Source organism: Olea europaea, chromosome 9 (assembly GCF_002742605.1).
Source record: "Olea europaea var. sylvestris chromosome 9, O_europaea_v1, whole genome shotgun sequence".
Taxonomy (NCBI): Eukaryota; Viridiplantae; Streptophyta; class Magnoliopsida; order Lamiales; family Oleaceae; genus Olea; species Olea europaea.
In genome coordinates, this window is record NC_036245.1 from 3,416,873 (window position 1) to 3,433,766 (window position 16,894).

At 34.7% G+C, this 16,894-nt stretch overlaps 1 long non-coding RNA gene and 1 pseudogene across 1 annotated transcript; both read left to right on the plus strand.

The window, feature by feature from the left end:
• The window catches only part of LOC111399438, a 20,781-nt pseudogene extending 13,144 nt beyond the window's left edge, over window positions 1-7,637 (plus strand).
• A 4,546-nt stretch (window positions 7,638-12,183) lies between these two features.
• Window positions 12,184-16,355, plus strand: LOC111399439. Its single transcript, XR_002703655.1, has 6 exons — window positions 12,184-12,296; window positions 12,949-13,018; window positions 14,326-14,384; window positions 15,497-15,572; window positions 15,999-16,076; window positions 16,268-16,355. It is a non-coding gene; the product is annotated as an uncharacterized LOC111399439 (long non-coding RNA).
• The last annotated feature ends 539 nt before the right edge of the window (window positions 16,356-16,894 follow it).

Genomic DNA, 16,894 nt, shown 5'->3' on the forward strand with positions numbered 1-16,894 from the left:
GAGATGGATAGCAACGCAGTTGCTAATCTGCACCTTGTACTAGCAGATGGAGTATTGTCAAGTGTGGCAGAGAAAAAGACGACCAAAGAGATATGGGATACGCTGACAAAGCTGTACGAGGCCAACTCGTTACACAACAAAATCTTCTTAAAAAGAAAACTTTACACCCTTAGGATGATGGAGTCAACTACGGTGACAGACCACATCAACACCCTCAACACTCTATTTTCACAACTCACATCAATGGAGCATAATATAGAGACTGGTGAACGTGCTGAAATCTTACTTCAAAGTCTACCAGATTCGTATGATCAACTCATCATCAACTTAACCAACAACCTTGAAACTCTAGTCTTCGATGATATTGCAGCTGCTATTCTTGAAGAGGAAAGTAGGCGCAAGAACAAGGAGGACAGATTGACAAGTTCGCATCAGGCGAAAGCTTTGACGATGATGAGAGGGAGATCAATGGAACGTGGCTCAAGTGGGAGTCATAATCGAAGGAGATCAAAATCCAGGAGTAAGAAAAATGTCAAGTGTTATTACTGTGGCAAGAAAGGGCACTTAAAAGGGGATTGTTGGAGTCTCAAGAAAAATGAAGAAGACAAAGGAAAAGGTCCTGAGACTTCAAAATCTCAAAGTTGTGTAGCAAGAACCTCAAATGATGGTGAAATTTTATACAGCGAGGCAACTACAGTTGTTGAAGGCAGAAAGAAATTTTCTGATGTATGGCTTATGAATTCAGGAGCTACATGGCACATGACACCAAGGAGGGAATGGTTCAATCAGTATGAACCTATCCCAGGAGGATATGTGTTTATGGGAAATGATCATGCCTTGGAGATCGCTGGTATTGGTACCATCAAATTGAAAATGTATGATGGTACAGTTCGCACTATCCAGGAGGTACAACACGTAAGAGGCTTGATGAAAAATCTGTTGTCTCTAGGGCAATTGGACATCATTGGATGCAAAACCCATATACAAGATGGAATCATAAAGATTTTCAAAGGCGCGCTTGTGGTGATGAAAGCAGAAAAGGTAGCTACAAATTTGTACATGCTTAAAGGAAAAACACTACAAGAAGGAGAAGCATTAGTTGCATCAACATGTTCAACAAAAGAATTAACAATGATGTGGCATCGCAAGCTTGGCCACATGTCGGAACGTGGTTTGAAAATTCTCTCAGAACAAAAGCTTCTTCCAGGGCTCAAAAAGGTTTCATTACCCTTTTGTGAGCATTGTGTTACTAGTGAGCAGCACAGATTAAAGTTTAGCACTTCCACTGCTAGAAGTAAAGCTATCTTGGAGCTGGTCCATTCCGATGTTTGGCAAGCACCGGTTATATCCTTAGGAGGTGCAGGATACTTTGTATCTTTTATTGATGATTACTCCAGGAGATGTTGGGTATATCCAATCAAGAGGAAGGCAGATGTATTCGCAGTCTTCAAAATATTCAAAGCGCGTGTGGAACTTGAATCTGAAAGGAAGATCAAGTGTATAAGGACTGACAATGGATGAGAATATACTTGTGATGAATTTGATAACTTCTGTCAACAAGAAGGTATCAAGAGACAGTTCACAGTGGCATACACTCCACAGCAAAATGGAGTGGCAGAGCGGATGAACAGAACATTGTTAGAAAGAACAAGGGCAATGTTGAGAACTGCAGGGCTAGCCAAGTCATTCTGGGCAGAAGCAGTCAAAACTACCTGTTATGTGATCAATCGGTCGCCATCAACCGCAATTGATTTGAAGACGCCTATGGAAATGTGGACTGGTAAACCAACTGATTATTCTCACTTACATGTGTTTGGAAGTCCTGTGTATGTTATGTACAACACCCAAGAAACATCAAAGTTAGATCCAAAATCCAGAAAATGTATTTTCTTAGGTTATGCTGATGGAGTGACGGGGTACCGCCTGTGGGATCCCACTGCTCACAAGGTGATAATCAGCAGAGATGTCATATTTGCGGAAGGCAAAATATAGGAAAAAGGAAATGATAGCACTTCAAAAGAAAAACTAAAGACTGCTACAGTCGAAGTTGGAGATGAACGAGATGTTATAGATTCTCCTGAAGCAACACTAGAGCATGAAGAACAAGAACAAGCTGAGTCTAGTGCTCCAGATGTTCGACGATCAACTCGGGAGAGAAAAGAACCGGCTTGGCACTCAGATTATATTATGGAGGGCAATGTTGCATACTGCTTACTGACAGAAGATGGAGAGCCATCAACTTTCCATGAGGCTATAAATAGTTAAGAAGTTTCTCTGTGGATGGCAGCAATGCAAGAAGAAATTGAAGCTCTTCAAAAGAACAAGACATGTGATCTTGTTCCACTACCACAAAAAAGGAAGGCCATTGGGAATAAATGGGTCTACAAGATCAAACGAGATGGCAATGACCAAGTGGAGCGGTATCGTGCGAGACTGGTGGTGAAGGGATATGCTCAGAAAGAAGGCATAGACTTCAACGAAATATTTTCTCCTGTGGTTCGACTCACAACAATTCGAGTAATCCTGGCGATGTGTGCTACATTTGACTTACACCTGGAGCGGTTAGATGTGAAAACTGCATTTCCTCATGGAGAACTTGAAGAAGAGATTTATATGCTCCAACCAGAAGGTTTTAAAGAAATAGGGAAAGAGAACTTGGTTTGCAGGTTGAACAAATCTCTATACGGTCTCAAATAGCCGCCGAGATGCTGGTATAAGAGATTTGATTCCTTCATCATGAGCCTTAGATATAACATACTCTGTTCAGATCCATGTGCATACTACATGAGATTTGGTGATAATGATTTCATTATCTTGCTGTTGTACGTTGACGACATGTTGGTAGCAGGCCCCAACAAAGATTGTATTGAAAACCTGAAGGCTCAATTGGCTAGGGAGTTTGATATGAAAGACTTGGGACCGGGAAACAAGATTCTAGGGATGCAAATTTACCGAGATAGAAATAATAGAATGATTTGGCTTAGTCAGAAAAACTACTTGAAGAAAATCTTGCGTCGCTTCAATATGCAAGATTGTAAGCCAATTTCTACCCCTCTTCCTATTAATTTCAAGTTATCCTCAAGTACGAGCCCTAGCAGCGAAGCAGAGAGGATGGAGATGTCTCGAGTGCCGTATGCATCAGCAGTGGGTAGTTTGATGTTTGCTATGATCTGTACAAGACCAGACATTGCACAAGCAGTGGGAGCGGTTAGTCGATACATGGCAAATCCTGGTAAAGAGCATTGGAGTACTGTGAAGAGGATCCTGAGATATGTCAAGGGTACCTCAAATGCTACATTATGTTATGGAGGATCAGACTTTATTGTCAAAGGCTATGTTGATTCAGATTATGCAGGTGATCTTGATAAAAGCAAATCCACCACAGGATATGTGTTTACTTTTGCTGGAGGAGCTGTAAGCTGGGTTTCGAAACTGCAGTCTATCGTGGCTACTTCTACTACAGAGGCAGAATACGTGGCAGCTACACAAGCCAGTAAAGAGGCAATCTGGCTACAAATGATAATGGAGGAGCTCGGACACAAACTAGAGAAGATTGCTCTATTTTGTGATAGTCAGAGCGCTTTGCATTTGGCAAAGAATCCAACATTTCATCAGAGGACAAAGCATATTCGAGTTCAATATCACTTTGTTCGAGAGAAGGAGGAGGAAGGAAGTGTGGATATACAGAAGATCCATACAGCAGATAACCTAGCAAATATGTTAACAAAGCCGATCGGAACTAACAAGTTTAGATGATGTCGATCCTCCATCGGCCCAGCAGAAACGTAAGTAGCATGGAAAAGGCAAGTATTGGAAGGATGAAGTGGTCAACAAAAGTGACTTTAAGTGGGAGAAATGTTGAATATTAAAGCCACAATTGTTGACTCCAATAAAAATTTTAGTAGAAACTTCATGAAGAAGTTTTCAAGTTGCAAGTAACCAACTTGAATTTGAATTCCTTTCCACCAATCACAACTTGGAAGTGGCAAAATTGAAGTGAAACTCTCCTAGCTACCATAATTGACTATTTAAGAAGAAAATTTCTATTGAAATTCTTCTTGTTTTCATGTAGATACTTCCATTAAGGAGGTTAACAATTTCTATAAATAGAGGTAGATGTGGGGAGAGAGAATGCAAGCAACTTGAGAGGAATTAGAGAGTAGAGAGAAGATTGGGAGTAGAGGGAAAAAAAATTATTAGTTTCTCCTAAGTATTACCTTCTTGTATTCTCATATTACAAGAGAGATTAATTGTTGTTATCTTCTTGTATTTAGAGAGTGTTGTAATTCTCCTACTATAGTGAAATCCTCCTATACTTGCCCGTGGACGTAGCCTAAATTGGGTGAACCACGTAAATACTTGTGTCCATTTTCAGCGCGATTTCTCAATTCCATTTTGTTGTAAAGCCAAAGTCGACCCACGTTATTTCTAACAATATATATATAATTCACATGTTTGTTGTTTCTTTAAGAAGCTGATGTTCATTTTTATTTAATTAATTCATAATTGGAAGTTCATAGTTGATATGCCTTTGAAATCATTTATCTTCTTATATGCTATAAACATAAAATCAAAAGATATTATCTTGAGTTCTCCTCATTACTTTCGTGTAGGCATTGAGCCGTGTGCAACTATCTTCCACTGGGATCTTCCCCAATGTTTGGAAGATGAATATGGTGGCTTCTTAGATCATCAAGTTGTGTAAGTAACTTCATCTTGCATCACAGGGAACATCTTGTACTATATATTTGACAAAGGAATTAAGCAAAGTTATTTTCTCAAAAACTATGTTTCAAAGGAAAGAGCAGAAACGATTTCTTCAAAGAAAATGGATACTAATAAGTGATAGAATAATGGCAGAATGATCTCTTGTATAAAGATTAATGGCAGATTTGTTTACACAGATATGTTTTGATATTAACTTGTTCCACATTGCTATTACAGAAAACATTTTTGTGAGTTCGCTGAGGTTTGCTTTTGGGAGTTTGGTGATCGAGTGAAACGTTGGATCACACTGAATAAGCCATGGGCCTTCAGTTACTGTGGATATGTGAGGGGCAATTTTTCCCCTCGTCGAGGAAAACCTCCTCCAAATAAGGCGGAACCAGCGACGGGTGTCCAGGATGGTGCAAATTTAATGGATCATGTGATGAATCTCCTGGGTGCAACATCAATGGAAGAACTTGCAGCATCAATTGAACAACTGTTGCGTAACTTGATCCTTCATCATAGAAGTGCAATACCTCCACTCACTCCTCCATCTGATAGAGATCCGATAACAGAACTGTTAGCTATGCTGTTCAATTTGCCTACTTGAAAGGAATTCTGGGCATAGATCCATTTGCCATAGCACAAAATGTTGCAGACCTTACTCCCGTGGGAGGAATGCTGGGCACATAACCATTTTCTTTGGCAAACCAGTTTACAAACCTTACTTCCTCCACAGGAGTTCTGGGCACAGAACTTAGTTCCTTGATACGAATTATTAGCACAGAAATACCAGCTGTTATGGCACACATTTTTCCTTCGCTTACTTTCTTGATACGAACTCTGTGCACAGAACTATTTGTTACGGATCCTGCCGCAGGAGATCCGGGCCGAGAACCATATATTGTGGCACACAATTTGATCCTTGCTCATGCACATGCGGTTAATATACATTTTAACATTTCACACATAAATATAAATATATACAGATTCACACACCTGAAGTTTTATAACAATTAATTGATTATAAATATTAACAACTTTGAACATACAGGAACACCAAGGAGGCACAATAGGAATGACAAACGTTTCAACGTGGTATTATCCATATAGGGACATCCCAGAGGATGTAGAGGCTGCTTTGAGGGCGGTCGATTTTATGTTAGGATGGTAATTAGTTTTTTCGTTTAGTTTATCATTACTATGAGTGATTTTTCTGCATCTCTATAAATTTTTAACTTTCCAAATGCCTCGGAAGTTGTTAAATTGAATTCCATTATCAAAAAATTCTTCTCCTCTTTCTTTGTTATCCTTTAACCTGTTTTTACATTTTTGGTGTTTGTATATTGTCTAAACCATGTGCTCTTTTCCCAGAATTCATGAGATTTCATTTTTGTAGAATTTCAGGTACGACATCTAATCATAATTAAAAAAAATTTCACATATTTATCCTGTTTCAGGTTTGTAGCCCCTGTAATAACAGGTGATTATCCATCATCCATGAAAAAAAATGTAGGAGAACGTCTGCCCATATTTACACCAGAGGAGGTGAAGCTAGTGAAAGGTTCATGCGACTTTTTGGGAATAAATTACCATACGTCTTCTTATGCCAAAAATATACCTAAGAAGCATTGTTGACGACCACATTATGACAATGATCGGCACGTTGAAAATCATAGTGAGTATTACGACCCTTTCTTGAGTTCAGTTATATTTTTTTATCCTGACATAAAGGAGACACTACATGAGGCAACATATTTACTTCTCATTCTTTTGTAGCTCATCGTAATGGGAAACCGATTGGTGAACAGGTGAGTCATCAATGTTACCCTTCCGCAAGGAAAACAAAAATAGAAATTGGAATTTATCATTCTAATAATTTAGGCATATCAACTATTTATGGTGATGCATTGTCACGTCATAGATTCGGAATACATATTATGGTTTACATAATTTCCAATGCTTGCGTATATTCTAATGTTAATAACAATCATTTTAACTTTGCACCAGGATGGCTCGTCATGGTTGTACATAGTTCCAGAAGGACTTTACCATCTCATGCTTCATATAAAGGACAGATATAATGATCCCGAGATTTTCATCACTGAGAATGGTATATACACTCATATTTATTAGTTTATTTATATATAGCAAGAATACATACTAATTTTTCAGATAATTTAATGGTTTGTTGAAATCCTCCATGATCTTTTGTCGGGGTGGATGAAGTTAACAATAAAGCCATAACAGTTACAAAAGCCCATATTGACCAAAAGAGGATGAAGTATCACAGGAGCCATCTGGCATACCTTAAGAAGGCAATGGAGTAAGTCACTATTTTTTTTTTTTTGTTGCATAAATAATCATTAAAAAAAAATGTAAGTTCTGAGATTAATCAACTAATTTTCTTCTGTTTTCAGGCATCATGTGCGCGTGAAGGGTTACTTCATATGGTCATTGCTTGATAATTTTGAACGGGCCCAGGGTTACAATTCTAGATTTGGCATTTTTTATCTGGACTACGAGAATGGACGTTTGACAAGATTCCCAAAAACCTCAGCTGTATGGTGGATGAATTTCCTTGAAAATCCTAAGAATCCATGGAATAGACTTCCATTGAAGCTACAGGATGTTGAAACTGAAGAAGAACGACATGGTCCTGCAAAAAAGCCAAGAAGCGGCGTTGCTTAAAGTCAACAATTACTATTTTACTGCTTCCTTACTGAATTATATTGTTGAATAATGCTAGCATGGATGCATGCTTGATGTTCCTTTAGTTTCTTCCTGAATTCTCTCCTGGGAAGAGAAATAAATAAATGCTGTAACTTAATAGTCATTATGCTCAAATAATTGGAACCCTCTGAGGCTCTAAGTGTAACTCTGTTGTTTTCGGTTTGTGCAATAAAAGATTTGAGACCGGCTTGCTCCAATTCTTGTAAATTAGTATACTATTTTGTTCTTTTTAATTACAGAAAGTTGCTGCAGGCCTCCTGACCTTTGCAATGTATATTTTGTTAGTGCCATTCTCAACCTTTCCAAATTGGGATTGTCACTAGTTTCGTATCCCATAACCAGTTGAAAGAAGGATTTTATTCTGGTTATACCACTTGACTTATCTCATCATATGGGCAGTGATTGCTTAAATCTCGCAAGTGTACGGTATCGTAGTCAAATCATATGGTGTGAGAAAGTATCGCTTCCATGAAAACTAAGTAGTACTTAATTTGATTTCAATTAATATTAACTCTAATTGAATAGCACAATATTGATAATAACTAATTTAATATATAACTAAGGGTCCATTTGATTGCAAAGATGGAAAGGGCAAACTAATTTCATGTAAATTGGAAAAGAAAAAACCACTAAAACCATAGGAATGCATTTTCATGGAATTGGTCAAAAATATGCTTAAAGTATTTTTACTTTGGAATTCAAACTCCGTTTCCACTTTTGTATCAAATAGCCAAAGTAGAAAACGAATTTTTCGGATGTGACATTTTCCATGTAATTAACTCCAATCAAACGGACCCTAAGTGTAAATAGGTTAAACTACTAAAAAGGATTTATGAACTAGATGACCAATGTAGCTACTTCATTTAATAATCTCTCTCTAGCAATAATAGACATATCCTCACATGTGAACCTATACATCTCAGTAAGGAGGATTGTGAACATGTGAAAATGCATTTAATCACTAGAACATATAATTAAATCATGCAAATCATGCGTGTATATCTTTAGCCCCTATTGGACTCTAATTGATCGATATCACATGCTAATCCTTATTCATCCTCTAGATTAAAATAAGTATCATGATCAATTCAATTAGGGATTAATTAATTAAAAGGATTAATATAATGATAATCATTCAAGCTAAACAAGTACCAACGTCAAAGACTTGAAATTGAGATTAAACATCACTTCATATCGTTCATCGCCATCCGAGTGACTAGAAAATTTAGTCGAGCGTCATAAATTAATAAAACAAAAGATGGAATATTGAGACATCACCCCACTTTTAATTATAGAAAGAAAAAGGAAAAATAATCTTGAACTGTTGAATTTATTCAATGATTCTCAACCAATCCTCGTATATCTTCTTCTTCACCCAAAATCAATAGTTAATTTATTGTCTTGTGTAGGAGTAATCCAAACTCTAGAATCAATACATTGCATCCCCTCTTAATTCTGTTGAAGTATGATATCCTTTCGGAGAAAAAATCAAAATAAAAAAAATCACATCACATGATGTTGCCTCACTTACAACGACATTTTATTTTGGACCCACTCTTGTGACAAATCCAACCATAGTACTATATTTGTAGCCATTACACTGGCCAGGCTAGAAGGTGGTATGCGATCAAATTATACTTTAGTCTGAAAATCACATGCATGCTTTAGGACATACATTTGGATCCATCTGCCGAGGGTAATGTGTGTTTCAATATATATACACACCAAAAATATTATTAGAACGAATGTGACACCTGATTAAAGAAGCAATAAAAAATTAGTATTCCCTTTAAATTTTTTTTTTTTTTTTTTTTTACAAATTATGAGAATCCATGTGGGTCTACAGGAAATTAAACCTATGCTCTGATACCAAACTATAACGACCCAAATTTAATGACGGAGGAACTCACAGCCGCTACCATTCGGATGCGCACTAGGTAAACCCTCGGGCTGACGTAATAGCTTGCAAATCACGTCAACCAGGTAAATCGTACTAGGCAAGCCCGATGCGACGGACTCGATTGAGAAAATATTGGTATGAGGAATCGAACTCGCGAACAAAAGTCTTCGCTCACCAAGGGCGGACGCAGAAATTTTTAGTTGGGGGGCACAATCAAACTTTATACAAATCGAATAATTTGTTTTTTATTTTTGAATGATTTATACTCGAACTGAGAAAATGCAGATTTACATTTAAAAAGCATTTCTTCATTAAAATTTTGCTCATCATTTTCATCATTTTGATTTCGAATAGTCATTTTTTTCTCATCACAAGAAAATGCATATTTATGTTTCAAAAATTTATAATGTATTTAATACAAACAATCAATTCAAGTGATCAAAAGGAAAAATATATTACCAATATTCAATCAAAAAAATACAATTCGTTAAATTGGATATAATCACTCCTGATACATTCTAGGTACACAAATAAGATAGGAGAAAATGTCAATTTAGGTTCTAATTAATTGAAATTTTGATTGGAAAGTGAAAATTTACAGTAGATGTGATAATTTGTAGAAAAATTATGGACAAATTTTTAAAAATTAGAAGGATTAAAGATTTGATAAAAAGTGTGAGAGAGAGCATAAGATAGAGTAAGAGAAAAGAGAAAAAAATTTCAAATTTATTGTGATTTTGCCCACGTTTGGTAGAGTTTTAAAATTAGATTTTAGTATATTTTAATAAAAGTAAAAAAGTTAAGGATTCCATGAAATATGTTATTAAGATTAATTGCTAACTTTGATTTAGATTAAAATTTAGATTTCAATTGATACCTTCCTCACTTTTTATAATGTTTGTCATTTTTTTTTTGAATTTTTTAAATTTCCGTCACTTTTTTCACTTTATTGAATTTCTATCACTTTCAACTCATAGAGCATTGTGTTCCTAAAATGAAGTGAAACATGTAGAAAAAAATCAACCACCCGTGGATCTATTCTAAGGCTTTGATTTGTGTTTCTCGCTTTTTGGAATGTGCGTCATTTTTTAATTAAAAAGTGACACTTAACTTTGCATAAAAAAATTTACGTTCAAAACACTTTTCATATGATTTTTCAAAAGACCCCATAATTTTAAGGATATTTTGAAAATTCCTCTTCTAGCAAACCAATGGTTAGGCCATAAGACCAATGAACCTATTCTACACGTTTAATTGAAACTCATCGCAATATTAATGCTTCATCACATTTTGTTCCTACAAAAACAACACTAATGTAACTTTTTAGACGCACACATTGTGATTCCAATTTTTATTTTCTTCACTTTATTTCCTATTGAAATCTTTACCTTGCTTGTTTCTATTCGCTGTATGCAATATCATTTTAATTTCCCTTTGTTGCCTTTAATTTTTTCTTGCTTTCCAATTCTTTCCACCTTTTATTTACCCTATATTGCCATATCACCTTTACTCTACAAGGAAAATATATATAAAAAAAAGGTCAATTTAAAAATTGGAATCTCAATCTTTTTAATTCAAACAAGTTATTCCTCATCCTTTCCTCTATATTTTTTGTATTTTTTAAGCTTGCTTATATTTTCACTATTTATAAGAGAATGGTATTTACTAAATTCACCTCTCTAAAGACATTTGTGATTGACGGGATGTTGAGCACACATCACATCTTTCATTACAGTCCAAAATTCATTTGGATTATATTTCGGAGTAAAAACATGGACTCATGTAGACCCAAGTGTCCTTTGCCTATGAAAATGTGCACTATCTGCACCTAAATAGAAAGACCCTATAAAACTTTACTGTTCTCTTTGATTAGGTTTGGGCTAGTCAACAATTGACGAAATGCATTAGAATAATATCTTCCTCCTCTTTTTAAACAACAAATGTTTTTAAAAATAAATAAACATTTTCAATAAAATTAATCATTGACATGAAATTCAAAATATTACATTCGATTTAAACTGCGCTTCCTAACTACCTATTTACAGTGAGTTATTTAATTATAATTAAAAATTTTAAATTCTTTCATGTTAAAAAATTGCTTTTACAAATCCAACATAAGACTTACCACCGATTGAGATATAAAAAATAAAAAAGAAAAAAAAGCCCAATATTAGTTTAAAAACTGCTCCACTAAATGACTGAAATTGCACTTCATGATTGCACATTTACTTCAATAATTAAGAATTCAATCTATATCATTCTATTACCCATTTAAATTGGTAACAAGTTCCATTAATTTAGTTGTTATTTTATCCTAAATTGGTAACAAGTTCCATTAATTTAGTTCACCTTTCAGTTTCCCATTAATCCAAAATCAATACACTCGAACAGTAGAACCATATTTAATGTTGATTCACTCATGCACGAGAATATCTATTCACAACTAGAAACCATCCAATGAATATCTCATGCAAATTCTACAATACTTGAAGAGTTATAATTTAATAAATATTTTCAAGAAGTCAAAAATTTATCGACTTAGTATTTCAAAGAGCAACCCAAATAGAAAATATCTGTAAACAAAAATTATAAATAACTCAAGATGCCTAATTGGGAAAATCTAAGAAAGGCCAAGAAGTAATGAGAAGGAAGTAAAGAATGACTTAAAGCTGCATACATATTTTATTTCTGTACTTGCATTTACTTTAATAAAGAAGTATTTATGCCTTTCCCCATTATATTATAATTACTTTGTGCTTCTTGTCAAATTGTATGGTATAAGCATTCAAAAATCCAGTTTATAAATAGAGTGCATGAACTAGAGGAACCGCACACTTCTCTCAACTAACTATAATATCTCATCTTGCTCATTCCAATGGAGTCCTCCCAATCTTAAGTTAAACGCTCTAATTTTCCCAAGAATTTTATTTTCGGTGCTGCAACATCGGCATATCAGGTGTGTAACTAACTAGTTTATATTTTCATATACTGTATCAAGCAATAATGAAAAAAGAATGGACAAGATTTTAACTTTTTTTACTTTATTATCACTGTCCTTTATTATTACATACACCTTATCAAACATACCATTTATTTGAAAATAATTAAAATTCTCTAACATCATCATCAAAATGCATGACTACGTATCTAAGAGATTTGTGATGGACCAACCAACTCCTCGTGACATCTATATGTGTATTCAATGTAACATTACTTAAGTTTTTCATACTATTAAGTCAGATGGATTCCACCCAAATCTAGATCAAATGGTCTAATTTTTGTAAGGTTTTATCTTAGGTGCTGCAACATCAGCGTATCAAATGTATGTAATTGGTATGTTTTAGTATGTTGCATCAAATAGTATTGGACCGAAAGGACAATACTTAATCTATTATTACTTCATTAATATTGTCCAATATTATTAAAATACATCTTATCCAATATTATATTACGTTAATGTTTGAAAATAATGAAGAATCACTTAAACCATCATGAGAACGCATGAATGCATATGTTAGAAGGTCCATTCACATGTAATAATTTGGTTGTTTCTTCTTAATTTCTGGATATATAATTTCTTTTATGGATTATGTATTTAATTACTGCAGGTCGAAGGTGCTTGGAATGAAGGTGGTAAAGGCAGGAGTAATTGGGACGTAATGACTCTACATTCACGTGGTCTCTCTCTCTCTCTCTAGTATTTTAGTGTCTGTGTGCATTAATTTGTTGATGTTAATATAATCCTGGGTCGAACAAATATAAAAATATTAACCAACATATAAAAACTATTCTTTTAACAATGTTGACCTTTTAAGATGAAATCCGTATTCTCATATAGAGCCAACAAGCTCAAACATCTATCTGAAGCTACAGATGTCAATCCCGCTCGAGAGGCCCACGTCTCAGCCCATAAAAAGCCTGAGCCGAGGCAAGGCTCGTGGCTTGGTGGAACCATTTTACCCTTTTCTTTTTCTTTTTCTTTTTTTTTTTCATTCGGGATATAGATTAGTCATGTATTTGTTTTTACTTGATTTTTTTCTTTTACGTTTTTGGGTCATTTTATTGATTTCTTCTGCTATCTATTATTAATATCGCGATGAACAGGAATATCTCTTCTTTTTCCTTTTTTCACCCCCAGCTTTCTGCCATTGCAAACACGGTTTAGACATATTTTTGTCAACATTTATTCATCTAATGAATTACAAGATAGACTTCTTGGTATACTCATGGATAATGTCGATGCCTTTTAGATCCATCATTTGAGTAATTCATAGCTATTGGCGCACATTATAGTAGTTATGGCAGAATGGTGGATCACAGCTTGGTCAAGGTGTGGAAATTTTTCCATCCAAGATAGGGTCCCTAAAACTGATGCTGTTACATGGGAATTTGGATATTTGTGTTAACGAAGCTCAAAATCTCCCAAACATGGATTTATTCGACAAGAAGCTAGTGATATTTGCTTCAGGTGGTGCTTGCAGGCTGCTGCCAGTACAAATTATATTATAAAATAAAAAAAGAGTAGGCCCGGGCTCGCCCCAAGTCTAAAAGCTAGAACCAAGCCTTGGTTTTTTCTTTTGCTTGGCTCGGCTCTGGCCAGAAAACCTCAAGCCGTTTTATGCTCAAACTGCACCTGAACCGTGATCTTCAACTCACAAGCCAGCTTGACTCAACTCGTTTACATCTCTATCTGAAGCTCTCAAACAAGCATTTGGATTTTAAGAATGATGTTTCAAGCTAGTTCACTATCCTATGGAGGCACGTTAAAGCATAATCTCATATCAGTTATATATACAATATTAATCAACATAAGGACATGTGCTACTTATTTTAATAAAATTAAAGTTATAGGACGACACCCCTCATTCTTAATAATATACACATAAGCACGTGTTAGTTTATACACATACTAGAATTGTACTTGTGTTTTTTTATACAATGATCATTGGTGAGCATGTATTTATGTTTACTAATTGGAGTGGCAGATAGCACTGCCGATGGTAGAAATGGGTGTGTTACTCTTGATCACTATAACTTGTTCAAGGTATATGTACTTCATTTAATTTTCTTGTGGCAAAGTGATGGTAATTACTTTAGTGGACTAATATAAATGGAAAATAATCTCAAATCTAAGAAGTAATAAGAGGAACTTTAGAGTGTATTTGAGCCACATTCTTTTTAAAGAATGTATTTTGGAATATTTGATTGGTGGAGAATGTGTGGTTAAAAATGAAGGAAAATTTTTTGATTTGTGTGTAATATTAGTTTAACAACTGAAGAGAAAATGAATTGGACTTTCAACTTTAAATGAATTAAGAGGACATTATAAAAAATGTCCATTTTGACATAGTCATTGGCAAAAATGTCCAAAATTTTTTAATGTCTATTTTTGCAATTATTTGGACGAGAGTACTCCTAAGTAGCTTCCATAAAAAGTTACATTAAAATGATGTTCTGGACATTTCAAATGTCGTTTTTGATATTTGAATTCATTTATATTTCAAAAGTACACATGTCAAATCACAATATTAAATGTTCTCGATATTTCAAACATTGTTCTCGACATATTAAATGTCTAAAAGGATATTTCATTTCAAACATGATATTTCTCTACACTTTAAATGTTGATCTCGATATTTCTGTGTTTGGCATTAATTGCAATTTGACATATGCAATATGAAGTTATTTATTCTCTCATAAAGGGTAAAATAGAGGATTTGGTATCAAATTTGGCCATTTTTGCAAAGATTATCAAAAGTGGACATTTTCGAATTAATATATGTAAAATTGGACATTTTTTGCCAATGTGTCATGAATTAAATGATTCTTGGTAAGCAACAATAACATTAATTCGTCCCCAATATTCAAAATGATAAATTCATGACCACCATTTCGAACCTAACGTTTAAGATGTGTTGATACTTTGTTAGCACTTGAAGTCAAAAAGTCTAACTTTGAAAAAAAACTGAAGATACATAACTAGGGAATGCTATATGGGCGGCAGACAACCCCCAGCCCTGTTTGGATAGGGGCTGTTCAAGGAGTTTTATCCTACATAACTGTTTTCCATTGTACTTGATTGTACTACAGTTTAAGCCACCAAGAATAAATATTTTTCATTGTAAGTTGTACTCATTTTCATTATTAATGTTGCAGGAAGACGTGGCTTTGATCAAGAAAGTTGGTTTGGACTCTTATAGATTTTCAATTGCATGGTCGAGAATCTTACCATGTATTGGACTCTACTTCTATAAAATTAATTACAAAGAGATTTTTTTTTTTTAAATGAATGTAGTGTCCTTCTATAAAAATCCTCTCTAGGCAAGGTGGACAAGATTCAGGACAATATAAAGTTTACTGTCTACATTGAGAAGGAAGACTAGAGTTTCTAAATGGACTAGAGATCCTCGTCAACTTTGTCTAGATTTCGAGTTGCCCAGACGGTTCGAAATTCATGGAAAGAGAGAAATTTAGTAAAACATTTGATGAGGAAGTGATATCTTTAGAACGAATGACAAAAAATTTGAAAAGTAGAAGTTATTTAGAAAACGAGTAGTCTCTAATATGACCTTTCCATGCGATTTCCTTAGATTTTAATATCAAGTAAAGATTCCATGTTTGTATTTCCATTTGTATTTAAATTATATTAATATTTTAGGTTGTAGACTCTGCGCTGGCATAAGTAAAGAATGAATCAAGTACTATAACGACCTCATAGATGCACTTTTGGCAGAAGGTTAGATTCCGATATATATAAAATTCACACTTTTATTATTTCTTCAAGAAGCTGATGTTCATTTATAATTAATTCATTCATAATTGGAAGTTCAAGAGTTGATATGCCTTTGAAATCGCTTATCTTTTTATATGCCGTAAATATAAAATCAAAAGATATTATCTTGAGTTCTCCTCATTACTTTCGTGTAGGCATTGAGCCGTGTGCAACTATCTTCCACTGGGATATTCCCCAATGTTTGGAAGATGAATATGGTGGCTTCTTAGATCATCAAGTTGTGTAAGTAACTTCATCTTGCATCACAGGGAACATCTTGTACTATATATTTGACAAAGGAATTAAGCAAAGTTATTTTCTCAAAAACTATGTATCAAAGGAAAAAGCAGAAACGATTTCTTTAAAGAAAATGGATATTACTAATAAGCGATAGAATAATGGCAGAATGACCTCTTGTATAAAGATTAATGGCAGATTTGTTTCCACAGATATGTTTTGATATTAACTTGTTCTAAATTGCTATTATAGAAAATATTTTTGTGAGTTTGCTGAGGTTTGCTTTTGGGAGTTTGGTGATCGAGTGAAACGTTGGATCACACTGAATGAGCCATGGGCCTTCAGTTACTGTGGCTATGTGAGAGGCAATTTTCCCCCTCGTCAAGGAAAACCTCCTCCAAATAAGGCGGAACCAGAGACGGGTGTCCAGTATGGTGCAAATTTAATGGATCATGTGATGAGTCTCCTGGGTGCAACATCAATGGAAGAACTTGCAGCATCAATTGAACAACTGTTGCGTAACTTGATCCTTCATCATAGAAGTG